General features: G+C 40.4%; 1 pseudogene; it reads left to right on the top strand.

Moving 5' to 3' along the window:
- Positions 1-302: 302 nt before the first annotated feature.
- LOC112398492 (ubiquitin-like-conjugating enzyme ATG3 pseudogene) lies at positions 303-6,084 on the top strand (annotated as a pseudogene).
- The last annotated feature ends 228 nt before the right edge of the window (positions 6,085-6,312 follow it).

Here is a 6,312-nt window from a genome sequence, read left to right as displayed (position 1 = left end):
CCTGGGAGCCAGACACTGTGCTAAAATCTTCACACGCAGTCACTCACTGAACCCTCCAAACAAACCTCGGAGGTGTGTATTATTATTACATCCTTCTTGGAGGTAAGGAAACTCGAACTCAGATGAGTTAAATAATTTGCCAAAGGCCAACAGTGAGCAAAAGGAAGAGGCAGTTTCAAGCCAGTCTCTGGAATCTGCACTCTCTCCCACTAAGGGACACCGGCTACTAGTGGTGGTGACATCAAACCACTACCACTGCTGCTGCTACAACCATTACCGCCACGCACACTGGTGAGCAACCGATGGTGTGCCCGGGCCTGCGGGAGGTTTGTGTCTATTACTTCTAATCTTTGCAATATCCCAGTGCAATCGCTTTCATTATTAACATTATGTCGTGTAGCAGGAAACTGAAGATGAAAATGTTACTGGTCTTTCCCAAGGTCACACAGCTGCTAAGTGGTGGAGCTAAGACCGGAATCAAGATCTGCCTGTCTGACCAGTTGTGCACTAGAGCTGACTCGTATTGGTTTGAAAGAGTTAATTGTTAAATTATTAGGAATTTTGCAGACCAGTTGTTAAACACGGCCATTATTAAAAACTAAATGTTATACACTTACAATTATATAAATTATATTCACAAAAGATAATAAATACTCAAAAGTCATAAATTCCTAATTATTTTATTACTATTACATTGGTGTAATATATATAATATGTATATATATTGTACTATTGTCTGTTGTCTATGTTTTGGGGGTTATTTACATCTATTGTGTCCGTATGGTGAGGTGACCATTATAATGGTATGTGGTTGTCCATCTCTTTCCAGTTCCTCATTCAATGACATTAATTGCCAGCTTAAAACTGGTCACAATGAAAGCACTTACCCCATATAAGTGGTAAACATTACAAATTGGGACTTGGTTTTCTGAAGAACAAGTTGTTAAATATTTACCAGTCCACCACTATATGGGACCCACATTTTCCCACCATATCTTGCAGTCTTCCAAATCTTAATGTTCCTGCTAATGATCAGTGGTCCTCCAGCCTCCATCCCTCTGAGAACATGAGACTCTACCTCAGAGGATACAGGGGCATCCCTCACATGGCCCTGGCCTTCACAAGGAATGGAGAGATGTCAGTCTCGGAAGTGCTTGCCAAGCAATGCCTGCTTTGGAGAGTCCTTTCTCCTCCATCCGTTTCTCCTGCATCCTTTTCTCCTGTATCTCCTCTCCAAGCTGGAGCCTACATTTAAAGATGTTCAAGTTTTTCCCACCTTTCTGGAGAGGAGGACAGAGATCATCTCCAAAATAGTCTGTCAATTCAAGGCAATGCCAATCAAAATCCAAAAGGAAATTTTCCCCAGCAAATGGAATATAATCAGCCACAAAAATGACAAATAGGAAAATATATTATGACTTGAATATATGCTTGTGACCTATTTCGTAGGGAGGGAAATGGTAGCGCAAAAGTAGAATTTAGAGTATGTTCACATTAATTTATAATATATAAACACATATATACATGCATATATACCATATTATTTATGTATTATATTTTATATGTGTAGTGTATGTAGATATTTACTGTATGTTATATACATATATTTGTGTGTGTGAGAGAGAGAGAGATAATATATTGGAAAAATAAAATTGCTGGTAGCTGGATCTCTAAGCAGTGGCACTATCATTGATTTTTTAAAAGTCTTTCTCGTATTTGGGGGAGACAAGGAAGGGATTAAGATTGTGCATTGCCATAATGCTGGGATGTGCCAGACTGACCTGGGTTCACATCTCATTTCTATCCTTCTGAGCCGCATGATTGCAGGCAAATCACTAAACCTCTCTGACGCTAAGTTTTCTTGGCTGTAAAATAGAGACTATACTAGTACCAGCCTCATAAAGACATTACAAGTCTTAAAAGAGATAACACACTTAGTAAAGAGCAAATGCTTGGTGAGTATGAATTCTGATGAGGAAAAGGAAGAGGAGAAAAAATGCACAGATGGATAAATATACAAGCTATTGAAACTCGGTTTAGTACCAAATTTCCCCCACGAAGAATTCAATTTCTTGGGAATATGCTGTGACCTTTAGTTGGCTTTCTATGAGAATGAAAGAGTGGAGAGCAGACACAAGAGACTGTTTTGTGTTTCCCTAAAATAAATTCAGTACCAAAAAGAATGAGAGAGTGATAAGTGTGAATCAGAGTCTACCTGCTTCTACCTTCCTCGCTCTGTTTTCTCCTTCTTCCCATGTCTGGAGTCAGGAAGCCCTCAGAGGTGTCTGCCCCACGTTGCCCCAAAACTGGAACTCTTTAGCTCCAGTGGCCAGAGCAGCTCTCCTCTAGAGCTGCAAATCCACAGGTAAGCAGAAATCCATACTGAACATACCATAAGCCCATTTCCCCAGACTAATAAAAGCTCAGATCAAGGCCAGGTAAGGGGGATTACAGAAAAGATTCAACCTTTCATCCTGCATCCTCTGCTAGGCAACGTGTGCTGGACGTTTCTAAGAACTGCAGTTAGTGCCCTTTAACGTTGTAATAGAATGTAATTAAGCAAGCTCCATGCTGTGTGGTTTCTTAAAGCAGGACACAATGCAAGGAGCAGACTGGTGATAAGCTAGGAGAAATTGCTGGTCCTCTCTGCCTGGAAGCCATTCCTTAGAACCACAGACACCCAAATGTTGGGACTCAAGATGTCTGTGCTTGTGGACATATGGGAATATCTTCATTTCAACACCATCCTCTTCATTTCCACACACATACGGACTTTCACTCTTATGACACGCTCTCCACGCTTCTAAATGCTCACATATGCAAAGACAAGTACATCAGCATAAGCGTGGACTCATACAGATATGTGTATATACACCCCAGTATATACAGGGACCCACAAGAATGTACATACAATCACATGCACACACACTACCCTCATTTTTTCAACAGCACCATCCATCACTTTGTCCCAAGCCAGAAACTGGAAAGATATTTGCAGCACTCCTTCTTATTCCCCACTTCCAACCTATCATCAAGTTCAGATGATTCTACCTCCTTTATAATCTTTGAGTTACTTCCCATTATTTTCTTGCCAATAGCCAACACCCTGATCCAAATCCAGGTCACCATCATTTCTCTCCTGGATGACTGAGTCTCCAAATATGAACAGAACCACTAGGCATGGTATGCAGGAATAAGAGGAAATATCAAAGGCAGATTCATGGGGCCAGGTAAAGAACCAGACCAGGGGACAAGTTTAAGAAATAGGGAAACTGAAGCCAATAAAAAATAGAGCTTGGAGAAGCTGATGTGAAAGACAAGGAGGAAAAAGGCCAGAAATATGTTTTAATAGAAACCAAGGGAAGAGAATTTTCCTAAGAAAGAACAACCAAATGCAACATATCGCAGGAGATAAAATAAGAGCTCATTGAAAATTGATCTATAAATTTGACCACAAGGAAACCAATGGTGATCTTGACAAGAGCAGTTTAAGAGGGACGTTGAAAAATATTCAGAGGTGATTGGAGGTGGAAAAGTCAGGTGAGTGAATATAGACTACTTTTCAAATAGGTGGCTTTGTAATGACTTTAAACCATGAAGAGGAAGAGAGGGAGGAAGTACTGGGTAAAAGGAGACAGGGGTAATAATTGATTGCTCTGTATTCCCATTATCTGCACACTTTTCCATAGGGAACTGCTCTCCCAGAATTCCAACAATGAGATCCAGATAAGACAGCCAACATGAGCCCTCAGAGTGCTCCATTCCCTTGACCACTGTGATTGGTTCAAGGATAAACTTATGACCCAAGCTGAGCCAAATAGAATTCCTCCTCAGATTTTTTATTATTCAAACTTGATGGCGATGGCCCATTTTCCTTGTTGATCATAAGCTACAGGAATTTGGTCTGGCACGACCTACAGACAGGTTTTCATCACGTGGAAAAAACTGACCTGAAAGAATAACTCTAACATGAAGACAAGAGTAGAGATGAAAATGAAATAGTGGTCACATCTCAGAGTTCAGTTGTCCATGAAGCCAGCTCACTTCTGCCTCTTCCACAATTTGTTTATATCATATAATGTTTCCTTTTTTCCCTCTGCTAGTTTTAGTTGGGTTTCTGTCCCTTGCAACCCAAAGAATGTAAAACTGAAGGTCATTCCATAGATGAAAGCGATTTCCTTCAATTCTTTTGGATGAGCATATGGTCGACTGAAAGATGGCCATCAGTAGAGGGAGAAAGAATGAAAGGACACAATATTATTGATGGAGGGAGGTCTTTGGGGCAACACATACAGGTAAAACTAGAGGGATTCACCTCGAACATTCAGTTGGTGGGGGTAGGATTGGTTATGTAAATTGTGGTGCCCAGTGCAAAAGGAAACTGTTGGGTCCTTTGTTCAAAAGTTATAAAGAATTTCAAGATGGTGATAGCAGAACATTAAACCAAACAAGGGGAGAAATCTGAGTGTATGTGACAGCACAGGTCATTGCCCATGGAGCCAATTCCTCTGAGATGTAAGGTCAGGAGGGACAGATGGCATGTGACAGGAACATTTAGGGGTGACAGTAATAAATTGAGGTGGAGACACTATTTCCCCAAAGGAGAGGTAGACTTATCTGCTGTGAAAGAAAGGGTTGGGTATGAGAGGGTGCAGAAGGAAGGTAAAAAGAAAGGTAAATGGACACGGAAATATGAAACACACATTCCCTGAAAATGTGCAAACTCGCCATAAGGATGATGTAGCAGTGACGAGCTGGAGCACCTTTGAAAGCCAGGCAGAGTTTGATTATACACCGCGGCATGCCCGTCAGCTGCCAGCCTCCCTACACAACCATTATTCGCTTATTTCAGGACTACCTGGCTGTTCTCTAAAATCAAAGCTTTACTAATAACCATATTTAGCGTTGAACAAGCGCTTGGTATTTCCCGAGGACTTCACAAGCACTAATTAGTTAATAATTCAATGTAGTTGAAGAAAAGGCATAAATTGCACATCTGCAAGAACCAGGTGCCTTTCTTGTTTGTGATGTAGGGAAAGGATCCTTACACCAGGTAACAGGGGTCTGTGAGTCCTGGAATTATATGCAGTGTATGAGTGTGTGTGTTTGTGTGTCTGTCTTTCTGTGTGTGTATATGATTGTATGCATGCATGTATGTACACACATGTGTGAGTGTATATGCATGTGTGTGTGTACATGCACATGCATGTGTGTGAAAATACCTTCATTGGGTCCTCATAGAAACATCTGAGCCAAAAAGAGTTAATGATCATACCATTGAAGAAGGAGCTTAAGATACAGACTCAGAAAACTTGGGTTAGGACACAGGTTCAGCCACCTACTGGTTATCCAAACTTGTACATATCAATTTCCCTCTTAGTGCCGGCGTTTCCTCATCTATAACATGGAAAGAATATCTTTCTCTCACGGTGTGAAGATTAAATAAAAGTCCTACCACAAAGTCAGAATTGATCAGTGTCTCAACTCTGTCTTGCATTTTCTCATTCATTTCATAGCTGGACAGCAAAGACAGTCTAAAACTCCAAATTTGCTCAGCTATATGTGAGGAGAAAGAGGAGGAAGATGTAAGAAAAGCTGCAGATATGGAAGAATATGAAGAGAGTGAATTGTTGGAAACAGATGAGTCTACTCTTGGTGCAAGGAAAATAGTAGAAATTTGAGAGCTAAGGCTGAGGCTGCTAGTTTGCAAACCAGAACTTACGACCTTTACGTCACTTATGGTAAGTATTACCAGATCCCACAACTATGGTTGTGAGCCATGATGAGCCATGGTAGACTTTATCAGTTGAGTACATGTGTGAAGTCAAGTTCATTTGAAGAAAACAGTGACCATTTAAATCACTGTTATCTCTCACCGCAACCTATGTGTTCAGTGTCCCCAGGCAGGCAGGCCTGATGATGAAGAAAACCATAGACTGTTGCAGAAGGAAGGGTGTTCATATATATCTTCTAATTTTCTTGAAATGTGTTCAAACCATCATTCCAACAATAAACTATAACTACACTAGACATTAGACAATGAAACAAGTAGAACACGGAAGCTGTCTTAATTATTGGTTCTGATTTTTAAAGAATCTACCCATACATGTGACCATTGGTCATATTCACCAATATGTAAAATTTCTCTAATAAAGGGACTTACATGTTTATGTATTTAATTTCTTAAATGTCCCATTATGAAAATAAAAAGGTGTGCGTCCCTAAGAGGACATTACACACAGTTCCTGCTTTGTGTTTCTTGCCTCAATACAGAGATTCTTCCATTTCACTTGCTATTAAGGAAATCTTGTA

The sequence above is a fragment of the Neophocaena asiaeorientalis genome, unplaced genomic scaffold, assembly GCF_003031525.2.
Source record: "Neophocaena asiaeorientalis asiaeorientalis breed wild unplaced genomic scaffold, Neophocaena_asiaeorientalis_V1.1 scaffold82, whole genome shotgun sequence".
NCBI lineage: Eukaryota > Metazoa > Chordata > Mammalia > Artiodactyla > Phocoenidae > Neophocaena > Neophocaena asiaeorientalis.
Note: the sequence above shows the minus strand (reverse complement) of the source record. Positions and strands in the feature narration are given on the sequence as shown.